Source organism: Anser brachyrhynchus (assembly GCF_964034855.1).
Source record: "Anser brachyrhynchus genome assembly, chromosome: 7".
Lineage (NCBI taxonomy): Eukaryota > Metazoa > Chordata > Aves > Anseriformes > Anatidae > Anser > Anser brachyrhynchus.
This window is the reverse complement of record NC_137701.1, coordinates 33,091,052-33,114,085: the sequence shown is the minus strand read 5'-3', so window position 1 is coordinate 33,114,085 and position 23,034 is coordinate 33,091,052.

Below are 23,034 nucleotides of genomic sequence, written 5' to 3'. Positions count from 1 at the left end.
ATTGGAGAGAGTAACAGGGTAAGAAAATAATAACCTTTGTTAACTGTAGTAATAAGTTGTTACAATCCAAGAAAAATCATTTTAAGTCATTTATGATACTTGCTTTTTTTTCAATAATCAGATTTTTATAGTAAAAAATAGATCAATAGACTTGTCCAATCATTTTCACTTAGATTTTAAGACTTTTATGTACTTACTACCTTGTCAAAATTAGAGCTATTAACCAATTACTCTTCCAATTTATTCTCTGTTACCTCAAGCACACACACAGATATATATATATATATATATACAATAAAATAATTTAAAAATGAAAACGCTTTTTCAGCCATAGAAATGGTGTTATTTGGTTGGATTAACAACAGAAAAAGATGTGAAAAAATCATCACATGACACCAAAATAGCTTGAATGTTTTCCTTACAACCAACTTCCAACTTAATATTATTAGGAGTTAAAAATAATATTTCAAGGCTTGCATTACATTCTGAATTAGAACAAAAGCGCTCTCATCCTTTGGCATTAAATATATGAAGTGAGATCATTAAAAACACCTCTGACAGGTTATATTAAGTGCTACAATTATGCCTAATTTTGGTTTAGTACATCTAGTAATTTTTAAATAGTTTAAGAGATTGTATTTATTCTATTTTCTCCCTGCTTTGAAAGTGCACTTCACTTCCACCTCAGCTTAATCATAATTTTTATATCTGAACTGGCTTCATTTCTTTATCTCACATATTGCAAAGAACAATTTAATAGACATGTTGGCCTTACATTAGTGAAGTCCATAAGTTTTCTTTTTTTGTGCATGGTTTTTTTTTTTTTATTTTTTGGTAGCAAACTTAATAGCATTAATGAGAATATATAGGAGAACCCTGATTATTTTAAAATATTCTCAGCAAGATCATCATCTCTTTCCTTGGAGAGCAGCAACAAAATTTGTACTACACACCTGGCAAGAAGAATTCACATTTGAGATTAAACATATAAACTACAACACTTCTGTAGCTGAATAAGTGCAAGAAATAAATGTTTCTGTAGAAGGATTTGGAGATGTGGGAACAATCTTCATGCTCTTTGTTCTGAATTTTTTTCCCTTCCTGTAAGGATCTGTAACAAGTAACTTAGCAGAGCCAATTGGAAGAGAAATTAAGGAAAATATCCTCTTTTAAATTGAACAGAAATAAAAGAACTGAAGTTATAGATGGATTCATGTGAACTTCAGGTTAATTCAAAAGGTAGAGCTTCACTCTACATTTTCTTTTAAAGAGGAAAGAATAATGATTTTAATTTTCTCTTTTGAAAGGTACTATAAAACATAAATAATATAAAGCAATGTCTGCCTGGATTGAAAATTGAAAGAAGAGAGTTTCAGCTGCAAAATAACATAAAAAACCTGATTCTGAATTCTTTAGATGAAGTCATTTAGGTTTGATGATGGATCTGTGCATGAAACCAGAAGTGGTGAACATTACTGGCTCTGCAAAATGCATACCAAAGTCTTCACGTTGTCAAGAGATACAGGACACATAACATAGTCCAAAGAGCAGACAATAACAAGGAAAAGATAAGAAGGGGTCAATGGAAGTCTTGTCTTTTTATTATGTTCAATATGGAAAGGATTATGTAGGAACTACAGTTGAATCCTAGAACATGGCAGATGGAAACCTGTCAAGGGAGAATCCTTGAAACTCTCAGGTGAAGCTCAAGAGGGAACAGGATAATCATTCTATGTCTAATAGAAGATGAAAGGGTCAGACCTAACTCATCATCTGAAAGAGTAGTTTCAGAGAAAAAATAATAATTCTCACTATCCCTAATCCTCACTTTTTGCTCATATTTGCCAGTTCAAGAGCAGAATTCTGATTTACCTGTACCTTCTTCAAGATTACAGGAGCAAATCCTAAATACACAGCACCCTAAGAACTTTCCGTTGATTGAAAAAAGACAAGCCATAGACAGAGATTACTTTCCTAGCTGAACTGGATGTTTGAGTCACCTTGCTGATAGAATTGCAGAAGCTTTTACTACCCTGAGAGATGGAAGAAGACTGGCAGGGAAGGGTTCTGCTCCCACGTGGGCTGTTTCTAGGTCAAACCATTTAGCAAAGATATTTGTAAGTCTTTAAATGTCAGGTGTACTGTAAACAGTCAATAAATAAAAGAAAAAATGATAATAATACACTGTGAAGTTTGAAAAGGCACTCTGTGCATCAATAAATAATCATATTATGTATCACATTACACATTCTGTCTGAACATTTCCAACTTAATCAAGACATTAACTTGACTGTCAAGCACTAAAATAGGAAGGATCTTCCACGGCAGATTCCTTCACCATGAGAAAATATTTTTGTGGCAGAGTCCCATATCATACTGGTAACTTTCCATATTTTTAAAAAATAGCCTATTAGAGAATTGCAACACATTACCAAGATTCTTATAGGATATATATATATATATTTAATAAAATTATAAATATTTCCTTCTTCCACCCTGGATCTTTTTTAAAAATATGTACATATTTTATGTTAAAGATCTGATATAAATATGATCTCTTAAGAGAAATACAGCAGACAGAATGTGAACCACAACAACAGAAGTTGTAGAAAAAGCACATTAGTTTGGGAAAACATCAGTACTATTTCCACTTGAGCACCATCCTGTGACTGAGGAGAACAGTCAGTTCTTGCTGAACACTGACAGAAGAGCTCAGTGCTTAAGTGAAGTAACTTCTGATGACTTTTATCCTTTAAACATTTTCCTTTGTGTTTCCTTTGCATGCTATTTATAAGCAAAGAAGCCAGTGCTGTTTTGACCTATAAAAACTGTATTGTGGAAAGGTTAATAAAGTTTGTTTGTTTGTTTGTTTTCCCTTCCCAATGTTACGGTACAGTAGTTTCCCTGGTAAATGTACTAGCTTATTGAGACTATCCTGATATTCATATATTTATTGCCCAGAAGTCCCAACAGAGTTGTGAATTTAGTGTATAAGTCCAGTGGTAGTAGGTAAGATATTTCTGAATAAAGGAACAATTTTAAGAAGCATCTGGTGGACATGATGTAAGCATGGTGCTGCAGTGCCATCACATTGAGTAAAGATCACTCACATTGAGCAAAGATCACTCACAGGTCTACTGAAGGAAGTGTGTGAATTTAAATACAATTTAAACAGAAACAGCCTTTTTGCATTGCCTTCAAAATCAAAAATGTCCAATCTTCATAACACATTTAGACTTTCTTCAGTAATACTGTGGGCCAATTCTTAAATTAATAGTTTGTCAGTTACCACTATGGACATATTTCAGTTTTTGTACATGAAAATATTTCATGTCTTAATTTTGCAACTCATGAAAATGTGTGACCTTCATCACAAGTAGCATTCACAGATCAAAACCAACTCTGAAATATTTCAATCCCCTAGAAGTAGAATTTTTCTTCTCATAGCACTGAGTTTGCCTGAGCACACTCACAGTTTCAGAACACTGTTTCCTTACAGCACGTCAGATTGAGGAGGACTTTGTAACTAGAGGTTCCTCCAGGCAGGCATCTGGATATGCTGGCATGTCACACATCCAAACAGATTTTGAATGTCTCCAGAGAAGGAGGCAGAAGTTCAGATAGTGCCTTGCATTAGTCTGAGGTCCATAGAGATTTGCAAATACCTAAATACTCTTGAAAATGTCGTCCTGAGGAATCAGTCAGCTGAACTGATGTCAGGAGGATAGTAGAATTTTACAGCCATTGAAAACTTGAGCCAGGAAAAGAGAAGAGTGACCAGATAAATTCTTTAGATCCCAAACATCAATACATATGATACTGATACAATCCAACAAGATTTTTACTATATCTGATTTTTTTTTTTCTGAATAATTAAATAATCCTAAAATATTGCATTTGTTTACATCTGACCCAAAGAAAAACTTTTAAAATCTATGTAGGGTGTGAGGTACAGTTCAATTTGGAAAATGAAGCATTTTAGAACATATTGTCTCAATTATCTGATGATACAAAGGGGTTGTTGATGAGGTATCTGGCAAATACTCCACATCACTGCTACTGGCATGCTTATCAAGCAGATGTTTAAAATGAAAGGCTGACAGTTTTTGTGTGATAATTAAATCTCTTTAGTTGACAACTGCAATTTAATTTAATTTTAATCAAGAGTAATAACCACCCATAATTGCTATTATGGTTTTGCTCCATTTTTACCTAGGGCCTGGAGCAAAAATGAACAAAGATTTTGCCTGTGGAGTTTCACAGAAAATCTTTCTGATCTAAGATATCCTTCTAAATATACTAATTCTGATGTACTTCCAAACAATAAAGAGATGAATAAAAAGGCAAAATCACAAATTGGTGAAAATTATTATACAAGAAGAAAGTGGGTATATGTTCCAAGACTTGATGAAGAAATATAAATCCCATTTCATTTGTATTGTTAGGAAAAGTAGAAAACATTTTATGTTAAGGTTGTGATTTACTCAGTTACCAAGCTGTCATGGAGCCGCATGATCCCAGTGTCTTTTGAAGACCCTAAGAAATGAGTTTAGTTATGACTCCTTTAGGGCTGTGCATTTACACCAATGGCATGTCAGCCTCCTACCCAACACCTCTCTTGCAGGGCAAGAGCTTGAATACCAATTGCTTCATTCCAGAGACCCATGCTCAGCATGCTCCATTCAATCTGCAGTTCAGGCAAGTTTATAACACACACACTAGCTGTTCAGGGCAGGTGAGCATAAGAAAGTATCTAGTATTTAATGTTGGTAGAATTTTTGCATTTGTGTTTGCTTATTTCTGTCCTTTATGCCTAGAGAACTATATAAAGTAAGACCTTCAGCAGAGAGAAGAAGCAGTAAAGCTTGATAGCTTGAATTATACCAAGCTATCTCTCCTCTACCCATCATGTGGGTAAACAAGATTAACCCACTTTCACTGATCAGACCCAGCAGAGCAGTCTCAGGGTCACATCTAGAAAATAAGACAGAAAAGGGATAGGCCAAGAAGATCAGAAGCAGAGAGGTTCCTTTCAGGATTTCTCGCTGTGCTTTTCCTTTTCTTGCAGGCAGTTATATGACCAGGCTTCCGAGAGCTACTCTAGCTACAGTGGTCATCACTGCCAACCACAGACCTGGAATTTCTTGTAACACAAAAACGAGCATGGGGTTGAAACTTATTATCAAGAACAAGCACACTGCGAATCAGACAACTGCTGCCTGATCTCAGGAAAAGATGTGTCAGTTTATTTCAATATCAGCTAAGAGAATCCAAGACAACATAGTCTATACCTGGGCAATTTTTCCCGTGCTGAATTTTCCAGTTGGATTACAACTGGAAGAAGTTACATCTGCCTCCAGCAGATGCAAGACAGTATTGATGCCAGCCATTCTGCCCTCCCAAAGCAATGAACTCACTCCTTCCAATTTTGAAATTGCTGTAGTTTAGGAAAGAAAAAATCTCAGCCTTCTAGAAAATGATATATTTAAATTTCCAGAAATGTTTGAAATTGATCATATATAAGTTCCAACAAAAATAATGCCACTATAAGGTATAATACATCAATACAAGATTTCATGCAAATTCTTTACCACTAGCTGTTACAACTTAGATATAAATTTGTATAATTCCATTTGGAACATTAATGGCGGGGTGGGGTGGGGGGAATAAACCAGATAAAATTTAGACTGAGTACACTGAATTAAAGAGTGATATGATTAAAGAGTGAATGGACAGTTTAAGCTCTCATGCTACTTTCAGTTCTGTGAGTCAAAATGCATTTGGTTTCTTGCTTCAACTCTGTATAAAGAAAAAAAGGCACCAGAAAATAAATAAATAAATAATCAGAAATTGGTTGGATACAAAATACATTAAAATACATTAAAAACAAACAAGGGTGGTTTTTTGGCCAAAATTACATAGTGACAAAGATGATTCTTGTTGCTTTTTCTAGCAACAAGCAAAGACAGTACATAGTAGAGGTCTGGAGCCCCTGAAAAAACGTTGGGTCTATGAATACAAAAGAAATAATTTCATGTGACTTGGAGTAACACTTGTTTTGAAAATGTCTTACAATTACAAAAATAATTAAGTGGAACAAAGACACTTGACATGAAAATTAAATGTTTCACATTAGGATGAATGAAAACAGTTATTTTTTTTCCTTATTTAAAGTTCCGAAAAAAAGTTCTGGCTTCACCACAAAACCAGACATTAATTATTTTTGAGTCATTAACCAAAATAACTATAACTAAAACAAATAAATAAACTCAACAACAACAACTTGGACCCAGTTCTAATTATCAGCAATTTTATATGGACAAGTAATGACACTGAAACTTTATTTCTTATAAAAAAGAAATAGTTAAATACTTAAGGGTAGTGAAGAAATACCTTTCACTCACTAATTACAACTTTTTTCTTATTGTATATGTATCTAAGCAAGTAAATTGAAATGAGCATCTTAGATCCCCATCTTTAATAAACTGTATTATTGTAGCAGATACATTCGATTATTTTTCAGCTGCTTCATGCACATGCTTATATACTGTGTCCCATATTAAGTGAAGATGTACTTATTCTCCCTCCTTTCAAAAAAAGAAAAAAAATCATTATTAGAAATTTTCTGAAATAAGAGAATGTCAATATGAGAACATGATTTCTAACCTCTGAGAACTGTGAGTACTATGACTTCACCAATTTGGAGGGACTTTCAAATTTGACTTAGTACATATCTTCCAGATATAAAGTGGTAGTGTACTCCCACCCCGACCCCCAAGCTTAAGCAGGGCATCTGGCCTAAGAAGATAACCATAACTGGCAGTCATGATGTATGCAATGCACTCCATGCCCCACCCCCCTCACACACACACAGTGCTAGCTAGATTTGAAAGAAAGCACAATTCAAACCAAATTTGGAAGAAAACTAACGTCTGTATTCAATGTGACCATGAGTCAATCACTTTACCCCATAATAGTGAGCAACCCAAAGGCCCATTGAGCTCTCCTGACACAGCAGTGGGATGCACACCGGGACCTTCCTTTGGGCATGAAAACCTCCCAAGGTTACTTCTGCAGATTTGGAGAACCCTTATCAATACAGATAGTCAGAAAGCAGATTGGGAAAGTAACAGCATGCTAACACATTGTAATGGTGCTTTGTGATCACACTTTATAATCTTAGCTAATTAGCATAAAGGATTTGTGAAATGCATACAATACTTTAGATGTAAAGTGTTGACCAAGTCTGGGACTAGGAGCGGATTGATGTAATATTGCCTAACCCAATGTCTTATGTAGTATTTGTGTAGTGTATAATGTCTTTCTTTTAGTGTCTTTAAGTAGTATATAGTGTCTTTTATATAGTGCATAATTAAGTGTATCTTCTAAGTATAATCAGGTGTACCTTGCCATCATTTAATCTTTGTTAAGTTGCATAAGCTTTGTTATCAATAAATCATATCATTGCTTCTTTGGCATAAGTGAATGTATATTATTCCTCATTCCTTTTTCCACCCACGACACACTAATTAAGACTTCTTATTTCTCATCATTTTTGAAGATATAAAATGATTGTCTCCAAATGAGAGAAAAAAAATCAACATCCAGCATTATCAAAAAGATAAAAGAAATCTTTCTGAAGCTGTTTAAAAATGATTAAGAACTTTGTTTAAAAAAAAAAAAGTGGGGGAATGTTAAAATGATATCACTCAAAGTTTTGTTCTATCAAAACTGTAAGTCATGACAGAATGAGAGATGGTTTGAAAGAGCCAAATTGAAACAGTTTACCTAAACCTTACCAGACTGTTCAATACTTTGTACCAGAATGGACAGAGAGGTTAGAAGACAACCAGGCAACAGGGCTTTGAGGGAAAAATAAAATTTAAAAAAAACAGAGAGGCATATTATCCTTAGTTGTCACCTCCTATTTTTTTTTGAAAGAGGCAAAAAGTATGAAGAAATCTGAGGGGCAGGAAACTAATAATATCACAGGGAGCCGGAAATGTTTACTATGAATAAACATTGCTCAAAGGACAAAATATTCCAGCATTTCAGTGCTAGGCATCATGAAAGCAGATGAATAACAATTGGAAAGTTAAGTAAAGCTTATTGTAAAGCTCTTTATCATTGCTACTTTAATGCTTGTCTTTGCCTGGTTATTATTGAATTTGGGAAATGGGCTTAAAAATCATATAGAAGAAAAACAGCCCTAAGACACAGAGAAGACCAGACCTAGAGTTTTGCCTTGATCTCATTCCCAGCTTCATACATTTCCTGTGCAATATGGCTGTGCTGGCAGGTCAAATAATCCAGAGCACTGTGGCCAAAATGTCTTCAAACAGCACTGGCAGAACATTTTCTTTACAAAAGGGTTGATTGAGTAATTCAGAATAATACCAAAGCATACAACTTTCAGTGAAGCTTATATTCACAAATGTTTTCTTGGCTCTGTTGTACGACGTCTGGTCAAAATTGGGAAGAGATAACTTTTGCTCAGCAGTAAGCCAGAGCAACTACCAGGGATATGGAGCACCAACAGTCACATCTTTGGCCTGAAAGAAGCACAGCTAAGCTCCAGATGGAAAGCAAACTGTACAAAATCTGTCCATATAAAAGATGTCTCAAAAGGAAATGTGGTTTCATAGATGATTCAGGAAAATCACTTATAAAATAAGTGGAGGCAGAGGCCTAAAGGTAAGAATTTAACTGTTATAGCACCTTTCTTGTTCACAGGCATAACTGATACAATTTTGACACAATGGTTCAGGTAAAAAAAACCTTCAGTAATGACTGCAGTGCGGAAATTTCAGGCAATGTGAATTAGTGAAATTTAGGGATATCCTTGGTTGTTTACTAGCATCCAAGAATGCAAACTGAAAAGGCTGGACCAGCGATGGCAACGACACAAACAATCACAGAAGTACCTCCCAAACCCAGCTGAAGTGAGTCAAGGAAGCAAGCTGGGAGACAATATGGATTTTCAGGACACTAAGGCAAAGCTCAAGACTTTTCAAGTTAATTAGTGGAACACAAAATAAAAAAGCTAAAATCATTGAAGGAAGGTGGCTTCAAGGGAACGACACACTCCAGACTCTCACTAATAGAGGTCTGAATAAAACATCACTAAGAAGAAATATTTCTGGTACTGCTGAGCACAAAGGAGCAATAACAAATTACAGGTCTCAATCCTCTATTGAAAAAAATGTAATAAACTGCAAAACCTTTTCTTGATTATCCTACAATTTTCAGATGTTAATGGTTAATTTTTTATCAGGGCTTTGATGGGATACATTGTATTTGTTCTTTTCTGATTAGGATGGCATCAGAGAGATTTTTTTTTAATTTACACTTGTATTTCTGAATGCAAAGCCCATTCAAAACAAGATGTATTTATCCCTTAATTACAAAAGATATCTCAGGCAATCTCTTCTCCTTTTAAAAATCTTGAAGATTTTTATTTCATTCCTTCAGGTAGAAAGCAGTCACATTTAACAAGCACTAATAAATGTGCCAACAGCACACAAAGAGTTAAATTTTACATTTGACAAACACAATAGATGTTAGTATCTTTGCCAGAAGATAACTTCAAAAAGCTGTTCAAGTTCTCAGTTTAGAGTTCCTGTTCATTTCTTCTACAAGGATGTATAACATCCCTGTAATAGATCACCAGGGCTGATTTTCTCTGATGTATTGTTGCAATATATCATAAGAACCGTGTCTGCCAGGAACATGAATTTCAGACATGGGACTATTTTATATGTTTTATTTGAGGACACTCTTAAGGAAAATCAATGTGGAGTTCAAGAGCTGGCACTGGAGTTTGAGAAATTCAACTGAGCCTTAAAATGCTAGAGGCGTCACAAAAATGTTTAAGAAACTGAAAGCAGGACTAAATGGGCTACCCATAACTGTTCATTTGGTGAGTGGAATACCTAAAGATTTGGCTAGTTAAATTCATCTGACTTCTAGCCCATCTGTGAGATCACTGTGGAGTCTGAAATACTTCTCTGTTGCTCAGTCTTGCTGTTCCCTCCCACAAAATAATGTTAAATAAAGTAGGCAGATTGAACTGTGACAGGCAAATCATATAGGGCTTTTCATGCTTCGGAAGGGCACAAATCTTAAAAACTTGCCTAATCAACAAAGCAACAACATAAAATAGAACATGCTTTATAGTATACCAGCAAATAATAGCTATCGGCCCCTTCTGTGTCACACCCTTGGAAATCCCTGCTACAGAAGGATTCGAAAGGGGTAAATATAGACTTGGGGTCATCTCCGTGCTCAATGCCAGCCCTAACAGTGAAGTGATACTGACCCAAAACTAGATATAAACCCACAGGTATGACAATAAACATGTTAGGCTTGAAAGAAAGTCTACTATCCAAACCACACTGATCAGCAAATAGGGCAATCAGTACATTTTACTTCACACAACTATTTACCAGTGTATTTCTCTTCAGAAAGCAATGTCATATAAGCATTTTCATAAACAAACGAGCCCAGTAAGCTCTCCTCTGCCCATGCTCTTGATACGGATTTTCTATTAGTCAGGACGTGTTTCCCAAGAAAAGATGATCAAATATGAGGATGTGAATATTTCTGCTATCCAGCCAGGCTGGCATGGCGTTAGCCACTCCATTTGTGCAGAGAACAGAGCTGAACACATTTTATCAACAGCAGCATTTGGGAGCTGAAGTAAACCTTTCACTTTCCTGATTTGGTCTGCATGGATTTTCAGGGGATTCATAAACTTTAAGGCCAGGAGAACCATTAGATCATCAAATTCAATCTCCAGTATACCACAGGCTATTACATCCAGTTATTCCTCTATTAAGCTCAATAAAGCATAACCATCTCTCTCCTAAAGCACCAGTCTTCATTTCAGGTATCAAGAGATTGACAATCTACTATTTTCGTTGCTGTTTTCTATATTCCACAGGTTAATCATGTTCACAGTTAAAACCATTTGCACAAGTTCTCATTTGAATTTCTCTAGTTCAGCTTCCAGGCATGACTCTCATCCTACTTTTCTTGGTTGAGATTAAAGGTTCTTTTTATATCCACTATTTTCTCCACATGAAAATACTTACAAACGGCAATAAAATCATGTTCTATGTTCCTGAGATGCTAAACAGATTTGAATTCTTTAAGTCTTCCACAGCAATATATCTTTTCAGCTCCTAAAATCACATCTGTGATTCTTTCTGTACCAATGTGTTTCAGCAGCTTATAAAATATGTTGATACTAGGAGTATACATGGTATTGCTTCATCTGTCTTTGCAATGCTGGATAATCAGGTAAAAACAGTCCCTAAAATGCATGCACTGTACCACTTCTTATATCCCCAAATATAACCCATATCTTTTATTTGTGTAAATGTATTAATTTATTTTTCAGGTAGTGATGTCACATAAGGATTTTTGAGCTGTCTCTTGATTCTGACTGCTAAAATTACACACTCAAATAAAATCTGAGCCTTTCTGTTTTCCTTTAGAGTAAGCCAAATGAAAATAACCTCCTGCAAAGCATTTTAGAATTTGTATTTCTCTGCTTAAAGAAAAAGGCATCAACAAAATTACAAAATCTTTCAAGAGACTGAATCTTCACCCTTTGCACAGATCAGCCTGCATTGTACAGGCCACTTTTATGGGGTTGCAGGGTACAGGACATTCAAATTTGGCCCAGGTTTGCTCAAAACACAGCCCAAACTGGTTCCCCTTTTCTCTGTCTTATGATTTTCAGGCTTTGCTTCCCAGCACACTGAGTGTGGAGGAGGCAATGCTGTCTGAAGCAAACAGGTACCAGTCAGGGAGGACACTGCAGAGAGCTCCAGGACTTCATTTATTGCCATGATCCTGTCCCTGCCTGATTTCTCATTTTATTTAATGTCTTATCACTTTCAGCTGCAGTTCCTCATTCAATCTGAGGTGTGTGTGTATATATATATACATATAAATGTAGAAAATCTCAGATCTCTAAACCTCTGAACCTGTGACTTTTGCAAAGCTCTTGTATCTGAAAAGGAAGAAGAGGACCTGAACTAGTAGCCTCGCACTGTCACCATGGTCTTTCTGTGGTGAACCCTCTGAAAAGAAAGGTGATGAGAATAATCAGGACAAAATAGCTGCTCTCTTATTTGAACAGCCAAGTCTGCTCAGCTGTGGCAGTTATCATTAAGCCTTTTCTCAGCCAGCAGTCAGTTTGTGCTCTGTGCGGTGACTTCAGACATAGTCCCAGGAAGATGCCTTTCCCCTGCTGAGTAGTTATATTTTCACATAACATGATGGTGCAAATACAGCTGGTGATTACCACGAGACCTGAGAGCTGGTGTGGGGTTCCTACGCTTTACACCATGGGAGCTGTAGATGGAAAAAGAATGGCTCATGCTTCAAGCAGTATAGACTTCTTACAAAACAAGTGTCTTTTCCATCATGGGGGGAAAAATGACATAAAACTCTCAACCAGCATAATTAACTGAGCATTTAAACTTTGTGTTCAAAAACCTATCTCCCTTTTAATTTTTCTGCTGATGTGTGTTGCTTTCTATAAAAGGAAAACTGGACTATTGTGAAGAAGGTGTCCGCCATCTCCCTGCTGTCCCGGGCTGCGTCAGGCAACAACACAGCAGCAGCAATGCACCAGCAGGGAGTTCTCACTGAACAGGAAAGAGGCAGCTGGCACTATTCTGCTCCATCAGCAGGGTTCAAGGAGCTCGAGTCTCTGAAGATCATCACTGGCAGTTTGGAGTTTTCTTTTCCTTTTCAAACGCTAACAAACCACCATCAGGGAAAACTTAAATCTACATCTACACCCCTTGTTTTGAAGATTTGCTGAAAATGGCAGCAATCAATCCAAATGATGATGGTCTATAACATTTAAAAACATTCCTAATTCATACTAACTTTATAAAAAAACAACTCTGCCTTTGTATAAAATTCTCTTTTTTCTTTGCTATTGCCCAGGCCTACAAAATCATATTAGTAATCTATGCTGAAGTTGTAGAATTCAAACAGCTTGTCCTGAATGCAATAGACTGTCACCAAAGCAACACCATATTGCCTTTAAAAACAACTATTTCACACATGTTCCTGGTGTTATCCTCCTGACCTTTCAAACATATTTTGACCACACCAAATCAATTACATAAATTCATTATACCACTATGAATGGAGCATGTTTCTTTCTTGAATCCTCTGAAAAATCAGTCAATGTTATTAGACTCTCAGTAAGCCCACTAGGAAAAAAAAAATGCCCCATGCCCCAAAATACAGCAATGTCAGAGTTAATGAGAATCTCAAATTTCATAGGTGAGGACAGCAAAATCAATGCAGGCACCAGAGGGAGGTTGTGATACCTGCAGATTGAGAGAAGGAAGAAGGTGACTACAAGGTGGGAAGGTGACAGTTTGTCTGTGTGGACATCTAGTTGTTATCAAGTGCCGTAGAGAAAGGAGGAAAAAAAATAAATTATTCATTCACCACTGACCAGTGTCCACCTCATACAATACTTTTATCTATAGCTTTCTAAAACACAAACCACTAATAAAGGAACAGCTAACCCTAAGGGCAATATTTGAGACTAAGACTTCAAAATGCACAATGATCTCCTGATGTTCTGCACTCACTGACACCTTGAAAGGTTTTTCTCCTACATCCTGACAATGCAATAAGAGATGATGGAAGGGGATATATCTCCCCTCCACCCTTTTTACAGTTGCATTTTGGGGACAGCGTCTGTTTATTCTGCTCTAAGCCTGGTGGAATGAAACAGGATGAGAAAATCAACTTGTGTAATTTAAATCATGTATTGGAGATGAATCTGGTTCTGTCATCAAGGCACAAACCTTCTGAACTGTTATTTTTACAGCTGAGAATCTGTATCTAGGAAAGAACTTAAAAAGACAGAAGCCAAGATGCATAGGACTCCAACACAAAATTTTAGGAGAAATTAAATCCAAAAGGCTGAAACAAAAACAAAATAGGGATCCTGAAGCTGATCCTAAGTCTAATAACTAGGGATCCTGAATGTAATCGCTAGAAATGTTAAGGATGAGCCAGTGTTTAGTATCAATTTCTCTTTCCTTCCCCCCAAGCTTACACACTGTTCTGCAAGCCAGGGCAGCATGCTGGGAAGAAAGATTTCTCTATGCAGCCTCTGTTTCTGATTTCCCTTCAGCACATATTTGCTGCCAAGTGAAAAAGCTGTGTCCTTGGCCAAACGGGTCTTTGGTGAAACCCCTGTGGTCCTTCTCCCAGTCACACAAACATGAGAGCAATTTTCAGTGTAACTAATATTCTATGTGTTTACTTAAAAATGCATAAAACACATAGTTAATTTTGTTAATTACTGCCTGCTGTCAACAGGCAGTTACTTGAGGCAAGCACCAATATTATTGCCATTTCTGTCCTCTCCTTTACTTCACTCATTGGAGAACGTTTCCTCCAAAACTACAGCCAGGAAAACATCTAATACATTTCCTTAGTTGGTAATGTCAGAAATTTTAAATCAGTACTTTAAAAATATCTTCTTCAGATGTTATTTTATACTTTTCAGGAAATACTTTGTATCACAGAATAAATACAGATAATGAAAAAAGAGGAACTCTTCTACCTGTTCCTTGTTTCTAGCCATCAGTTTACTCAACCATAGAGGGGAGACAGGAAAAAATAAATCAAGAAGGGAAAAGGTGACAGATGCAGTGGTGAAGAATGTGCACTTGTCTGTCACCTATCAATAGCTTGTCAGGGAATTACAATGAAATACATATTGTATACACATGAACAGGAACCTTGTGTGGACCCAATGCAGATCTTCTGCAGAAAAATAAACAAACACAAATGATGGAAATAACATCCAAGCATTTATCTAATAGGTGCTAAGCAATAAGTAGCCAAAGTACATAATATAAATAGATAGGTCTTCTTCTAAATATCAGGTGAATACAAAAATACTACAAAATTATTCAGGCACATCAAATGCCTTGGGCTTTTTCCATCCCTTATGTTATAAGACAGTGAGCTATTTCACCTTGTAAAAAAACATGAACATTCAGACAATCAAACAACGACAAAAGAACTGAAAGGTTCCCTTTTTTCCTTCTTTTCTATTTCTGGAGGATGCTTTGACCACTACATCATTTTACCACAGATCTCCAGGAATACTAATTCATCCTCTCCTAACTGCAATGGCTTCAAAGGAGAGTTTGAGACATCACTACTTCTGGCAGACCAGTGGTTCACACATTTTTTGTGAAAAGCAGATGTGACCTCAAATTGCCTCTTTTGAATATGTTTCTGTGACATGGGGGTAAAAGAATGAGGTAGGACAACTGATAGATATATTTTGTGAAATTAACAGAATTTCTGCGTATTATTTAGTTCCAAATGACAGGTGGAAAGCATCTCTTCAGTCTGTGCTAGATATTCTGTTCTCTTCCAGTTATTGCATACTGCACAGCTTAGATGGGTGTCCATCCATCCCCATACATGTAGGGGGGCTGGAATTCCCCTTGGTGATAAAGCCCACAAGCCTCGGGAATCAATGTTCTTCAGAGGGTTGAATCCCTGGGCTTGGATTATAAAAAAACATTTATGTACCACAATCCTTAAACTTAAAAGACATTTAAATAATTCTCACTCAATTTTAAAACATGTTGAGTGCATACAATTCACAGTGAAAACTTTAGGTATTAAGCATTCATTTAAAATAAAAATCAAATCAGAACATAGCCGACTTTTTCAGCTCTGAAATATAGATTTAAAGCAATAAATTTTCCTAAAGTATTAAAATTGGGTTTAGTTATTTACCTGTACTGTCTCACTTTTTAAGATGAATATATTAATTTGATATGACCTGTAGAAATTCTCAGTGCTTTAACAATTGATGATTGGATGTGTGTTTGTATGTGAGATGAGGCTTACCCGATCGAGCACAAAAGATGCACAGAAGTTTCTCTGCTGAATGACCCCCATAGAGAAAACCAAGGTTCTTTCAGCCTTTTGGACAGTAGACTTTATGATAAATTTAAACTACAGATGCCTTAATAAATGCCTCTATCCTGAGAATATTATATTTTCTGTTCTTCTTCAGGGCTTCTTTTGTGGGGGTGTGTGGACATCTCTGTGTTGCATTCAAACTTCAGAGTGAAATGGGCAATCATATTTTTGGTATCTGATTTACACTTTATCATTAATATACTAGAAGCATTCTGCTATTTGTTGGCGGCAAGACCTTTGGCTCTAAAGCTGCACCAGGATATTACTCTGAAGGCTCTCTGTCCATAAATCAATTTTAATTGTAATAGTATAGCCCAGAAAATTCTGCTTTCACATATTAACTGTATATGAAGATGAACTTCAGTAGAAACATGATTCACAGACTTCATCTGAATCTAAACCTTTTACATCTAAGATTTAATTCCTATTGTGCTTTTTACTGTACTCCATACTTGGGCATCTGACAAATACTAGAACAGGTTTCCTTTCCTCTTAAACATTTTCTCTATCTTCCTTTACCTTCTCAGTCTATAAAATGCCTAACAACAAATACCAGACAGTTCAGCCAGTGTATCTCGTTACTGAGATGCACAGAGGAAAAAATGTAGAGAACAATTTAATTTATAGTTAATGCATTCCTGAAACAAAGCAGTGTGCCTCTTCAATGTCTTACTAACATAGCACAGTGTAAGAAGTTGCATTTTATTCAGGTCCATTTAGCCTATGTTCTCAAGGAGGAGAAGAAACCTGAAACACCACAGAGATGTTTACAACCTAGTTCATTCCCAGGCATTCCTAAATCATTTATTCCCAGACTCATCCTAGCCAGCCCAAGGGGAAAGTCTTCACTTCTTTAAGCTCCTAGAATAGGATCTTTACTTGAAGAAAAATGTAAGAAAGTCTCTCTCTGGGGTCATGGGGACATACTTCTCCAGACTTCTTAACCTTTACAAAGGCTTCCAAAAATAAGCTTTTGGGGCTTGCAGACAAAAAGTAAACAGCTTACAAATAGGCTCAACCTTCTTTCTTCAGCCAAGGAACACCTACTGCCAAGGTGAAGCTGATGTGCTTTGCCCTTTCCCTAACCTCTGAGCAATTCCTCTGACAGAGGTGCTCCAGTCCAAGTGTTGGATGGACCAGGAAGCACCTCAATGAGGTTAAACAACAGAGCACTGGCATGAGCTGTAGCTGCAAGCCTTATATAGAAGCAAAGCACTTTTACTGTTGAAAGGGGATGCACACTCAGTATGCACAAAGAATTCCCGTTTTCATTGCTACTTGAAAGAAAGGAACATGTCAGTGAGCTTAAAGCTGGTAAGAAACAGGTTTTCAACATCACAGTTCAGAGGCTGCCTGGCTCCTGCATGCCCTACAGGACCATAACATATAAAAAATATATTATAACATATATATTATACATATATAGCAAATATGAATTTCTTTTCTTTTATCCATAGGACTCCCAGGTCTTTCTTTTTGCCGCTGGTCTACATAGGTAATCATTACCATTCTTGCAGTCACATAGACCTGTACGTGAATATCTAATTTAGCAAGAACTCTGGCACTTTAACTGATGAGTAGAAAAGAAAACCAGACCTCTTGCTATTTTTTTTTTTTACTCCTCTTTATTAACGAGTGAAACTAATCAATGACTAAAACTAAGTGATTTAGCTATCCTTTGATTTTGTTGAAGCTTTTCAAAGTCATACATCAACTGGAAATAAAGCTGAAGGATTAAACACCTCCAAGACAGAAGATTAAAAGGGATCTGACTTTGTTTGGTAGGATTGAGATGGTAACACAGTTCTGGAATTAAGCAGTGTTTATGTTACTATGGGGTTAGAGAAAACAGGCAGTTGCTAACAGTGGTCTAATTAAGAAACCATTATTTTAAGATAGTAACATATCTCTGGGTTAGTCTCTTACCTTTTCATCCCAACTGTCTAAGCTGCACCGTTTACTACAGTATCTACCAAGTCCCTACCTCTAAAATCTCTAAGTCAAGGCCTATCTTACGCAGAGGTATAAACTGTGTGAAGGGCACCTGTAGATCTCTGATCTTCAAATTACAGCCAAGTCCAGGAAGAAATGTTGATTCAAACACACTGGCAACACGGGGATATCATGCCAAAGCATCACATCTGTTGCTCCTGCAGAAGCAGGGACCATGGCTACAGCCTTGGACATTTGAACTACCAATGGGAAAGAAGAATATCAAATACACTGTGTATGTTATACTATTAATACTTTTTTTTTGCACAAAAAGTATATTTATATGTATGTAGCATACGTCTGCATGTGTATGTATATTATATATTAATTGATAAAACAAAATACACACATCTATATATGCCATGTGTACACATACATTCTATGTTATAGTGTACTACGCTGTCTGTCAGTAATACATTGTAAGCACCAGACACCTAAACATTTATACACACCAGCATCAACCAGTAGTAAAGAAGAGAGAATATATTCCAGGACAACTCAACCAGAAATACCCCTGAGGAAGAACTGAAAAGATCTTCCCAGGTCCAAGAGGAGCTGAGCACCAAATATCTTCATGTTTCATGTGAGCTTCACACTTATATTTCTATGTTGATGAAAACATTCACTTTCAGTCTAACTTAAGTTTCTTTTTCATTCACATAATTTTCTGTCAAAGCACTTTTATCATCGTATCATGGCTCTTTGCTTTAGATATAATCCATCGTTCTTTCCTGCAGTTTAATTTCATATTTTCCAATAACATGACAGGCATTTCAGTTTTAGTTATGGCTTGTTTTTTAAATGGAGACTAATTTTTAAAATAAGTTGCAGTTTTAGTGTAAGATAATTACATTTTTGTAAGAGAGACTGTCTCTTTTTGCTGCATCAGCTCTCCCAAACCTTTAGCAATCTGCCAGTGCAGAACCACATAAAATCAATAGGTGAAGTCCAGCATGGTGAAATTTTTTTCCATTAATAAAATAACTTTATTAACCTCGAAAACCATAAATTGCTGAAACACTTTTTGATAAAATTGCCTCATCTGCATAAGAATCAACAGCAGTATTTGTAAAGTGGCTGTATTGGCTGTAAAGTTTGTGGCTATATTGGTGCAAAGTGGCTGTATACATGCAAGATGATAGCCTGATAAATCTCTGCTGTATATTTTGCAATATTAAAGGGTTTCCTTTTGTTTATTTCTGTCAACTTTCTTTAGTAGAGCCAAACTTAGTGAAGTCAACTTAATGGAGTAAAATGATGTATCGCTTCCCCTGCATGTCCTGTCTTTCACCTAGGTTTTGCTCAAGCTCTTGAAGCTTTCTGATGTCTTTCATATACCTGCTGGTGTCAGCTGGTATTTGGGATTTAAATAAACACGGGAGAAAAAGTAGGTTGGCTACTTTGATATTTACATTTTTTTAGCTTTTTATTTTTTTTTCTGGATATGGTAATTTTTTTTGCTGCATCAGATTTTTGAGAGGAAACATGAAAATTATTCACTTTCTAACAGTTCCTTGGCTTAAGTTCAGAAATACAAAAGAGTCCAGAAATTACAAAGGATGTTGGTTGTTTGTTTTTGTCCCTCTGGCACAGACAAGAAATCAAATTCTGCCAGTGGTGAGAAAGCAATTTTACAATGATAAAACTGGGCTGTGCTCATTGGGCTAACTTCTGCTGCATCTCTGTTTCTATTTTTAGTGGCTTTCATTCCAGAAGGACCTGAAGCAAGGTACATAACGCAGCTGATATTTGTCGCTGTTATGCTGTTCACCACTTAGAAAGACTACTATTGATTTCAATAAACTTTGGTTCCGACAGCTAGAATTAGGCAATTTTCCTACTTCAGAAAAGAAAAAAAAGAATTGGTCCCTGGCTACTCTCATATGGTTGCCTCTGCTGTCTTCAGTATCAATCGGGTAGCTCCAAGCTTCCAGTGCTAAATCTAATAACATAAACCAAAAGGTTCCTACTGAATTCCATGTGCCTTAGGTCACACTTTCAGTAGTTCAAATTCAGCATATTTTATTCCAACTACTTTGAGTTGCACCCAGTTTTTGTTTAGGGAAGGAGTTTTACCTTTATGATCTGTCTTCACTCTTCCTTTCACCCCTGGAAGCAGGAGAGAGATGTTTTCCAGGTAGTAAAGAACAACCACTGCCTTTGCCTCCAATATTTGAGCTCTGCTATTACTTTTACAACAAGGACAGGTGATTATTTGTTCTTATTCTGGAAGGACCCTCTGAAGCCTACCCATTCTTACAAGATCTTCTAGCATCCAACCTAGTTCTGAATGGTTATTATTAGAGTGCAAGGTCTGACTCAAGTCCTCATTTTAAACAAGAATAAAGTTCCTTAGCATAGCAGAACAAGTTATAATCAAAAGAAGTCAGATAAAAATTTCATCTTAAATTTCAGGTTCTCTTTGAAAGATATTTTTTTTCCAGTTTATTCTTTTTTAATCTTTTTTTTTTTTTTTGATTCTACTTTCTGTGTGACTAGCAGGTTAGCTTGAATAGTTAATATCCCTATCCAACATAAAAGCAGCATTACAGGTGGAGTTACAATTTAACTTATACAAGTGTAAGCACAAACCCCGAGCCTAATAAAGTCCTGCTATATTTCCAATCGACAGGTGGGGAAAAAATTGTTTGAAAAGTGTACAGGGGTGTCAATTAAATATCCATCTGAACCAGAGGTCTAAAACTTGAGGAGAGAATTTAGGATAGCACTTGTCAATGGCAAGATACATTCCAGAACATTCTGGACCTGATGGCATATACTTGATTGGTATAATGAAAATGTGAGTGAAACAGAAAAAAAATTATATTTTATGGGTACTTGAAAAATTCTTCTGCTCTGTTTTTGAAAGGGCAAGCTCATTGAGCAAAGATGATGGTGTAACGCTGAACTGTTCTATCTGAGAGACATATCTTACTAGTAAAGAAATAAAATCAGAAAATTATTAGAGTTGTGAAATGAAGTATGGAAAGGAGCATAAACTAAAAAGATCTAAGATGCACTGCATTACATGATGGCTTATGGGGCTAGGACTTAAGAGAAGTAATTTAAACTCTGATCTCAAACACCTAAAAGACCTAAGACCTGCAGTAAATTACATACTCCTCATGGTCTTTAAATTTCACAAGGATTACATGAATGTCAAATATGTTGGGCACAATCAGATGCTTAAACAGTGAGAGGATTCAGACAGATAAGTCTCTCTGTAATAGGAAATGAGAACACAACAGTCAGAAAACAGACCTATCAAACTGACAGGCCAGCAGCTTAAAATCTTATGCTCCTACATGCTTAGCCTCTGTTAGGACTCGCCCTGCAGTGGTTTGATTTTTTAACATTTATGCAAATAAACATTTGAATATATACTCACTTGATAGTCAGCAGGATCAGCCTTTAAATACAGCTGAATTCACTCTGTCCAGTCCTATTCTTAAACTCCAGTGTCAAAGACTCATTACTACATATGATGTGTATCTAAAAAATAAGATCTGGTCTATACCTCTGAGTATATTAAATATGCAACATCCAATATGGATTATCTTTCACAGAGGAGAAGTATCAACTTTTCAAAATTTACCAAGACAGTGAAATTAAACTGATACATAGAACTGTGTCTTCTAGTTGTTCAGTTTTCACAAAAACGTATTTTACTGAGTATAAGTTTTCACTGTAAATCTGCATCAAAAGACAAAAAAAATACAAATTATTCCACTAGTCAATAAAAATTAAGAAATAGATATAATACCACAGCCAAACTATATTACATAGCAACATATTTTTCACATGGTTATGTACAGATATTCAGCCAGAATATTGCCTAAAAATAGGGTAGCACTCCATTAAACATGAATTAGAGATGATCAAGAAGGAAGCAATTTCTCATTATTGTCCTAAAAGAACTCACAAAATAGATGAAAGGTTTTCCTAGAAGACCAATGCAAAAGATTGAGTAGCAAGACGAATGCCCTATTTCAGTAGTTAACGTGATGAGATTTTGACCACAGGTTATCACTTGTTACAGGAAAATGAAGACATGTAAGATGTGTCTAAACATCTTCTGTTTTATGGTATAAGGAAAGTAGATGTGGATCCACCCCCAACATACAACTTTTACAAGAGTACTTGATATTACGGAACACTAAATTTGATGGAAGGAGAGGTTGTATCTAGCCTGCGCTCAATATTTATTTCTACAGACACTTTTCATTTCTAACTATATTTTTTGCCTTTATCATTCAGGAGGCATGAAAAGATTACATGACCTTTGAATCATCCATTTTTAGATTCACAGACTAAAAAAAAAAAAGACTCGAAGGTAAAACAAGTAAAAAGAGTCTTAATGACAAGGCTAGGAATGTGTCTCAGAAAACCTATTGCACATGCTGTAGCAGCAAGAGATGTGTGAAAATTTCTTATAACAACACTTTATGCAAAATTACAGACAGTCATTTTCAGATTAGAAGTTTGGACAGAGAATGCCTCAAAATACATGATTTCAAATAGCAGGCCATTAAGGTTTCTGAAAACCCACAGATGTTTCTGTTTACTCTTTGATAAAATGCTTGGCATTAAAATAAGTCTCTCCAATAGATTCTGAGATTATTTTGTACATTTCCCTGGAAATATATTTGACTTCATGCAACCTATTTGTTATAATTGATACCAAGTCCAGCACCAGAAATGCAATTTTGGTGAAAAGTTGATCATGGAAAATTCTAGAGTCAGATACTTCTCCCTTGGGCTTGCCAGTTGTCCCTATCACTAGGGTACCAAAACAACGTTTCCCATCCAGTTTGTACCTTTGGAGTAGCTTAGTGACAGCCAAAGCAGAGGAAAGCAAATGCTATTTTCCAAACCAATCATTGCCTTCCCTGATGAACTGAGGAGTTGCAGGCAACTGGCTGTTTCACTGGACCTTTGTGAGAATATCTTCTGTCCACAAACCACCAGTTTCTACAGTTACCTTTCATTGTCTGGGCAGTTCTGATTATTGGATTTATTTTTTATATGAAAGGTACAACTACC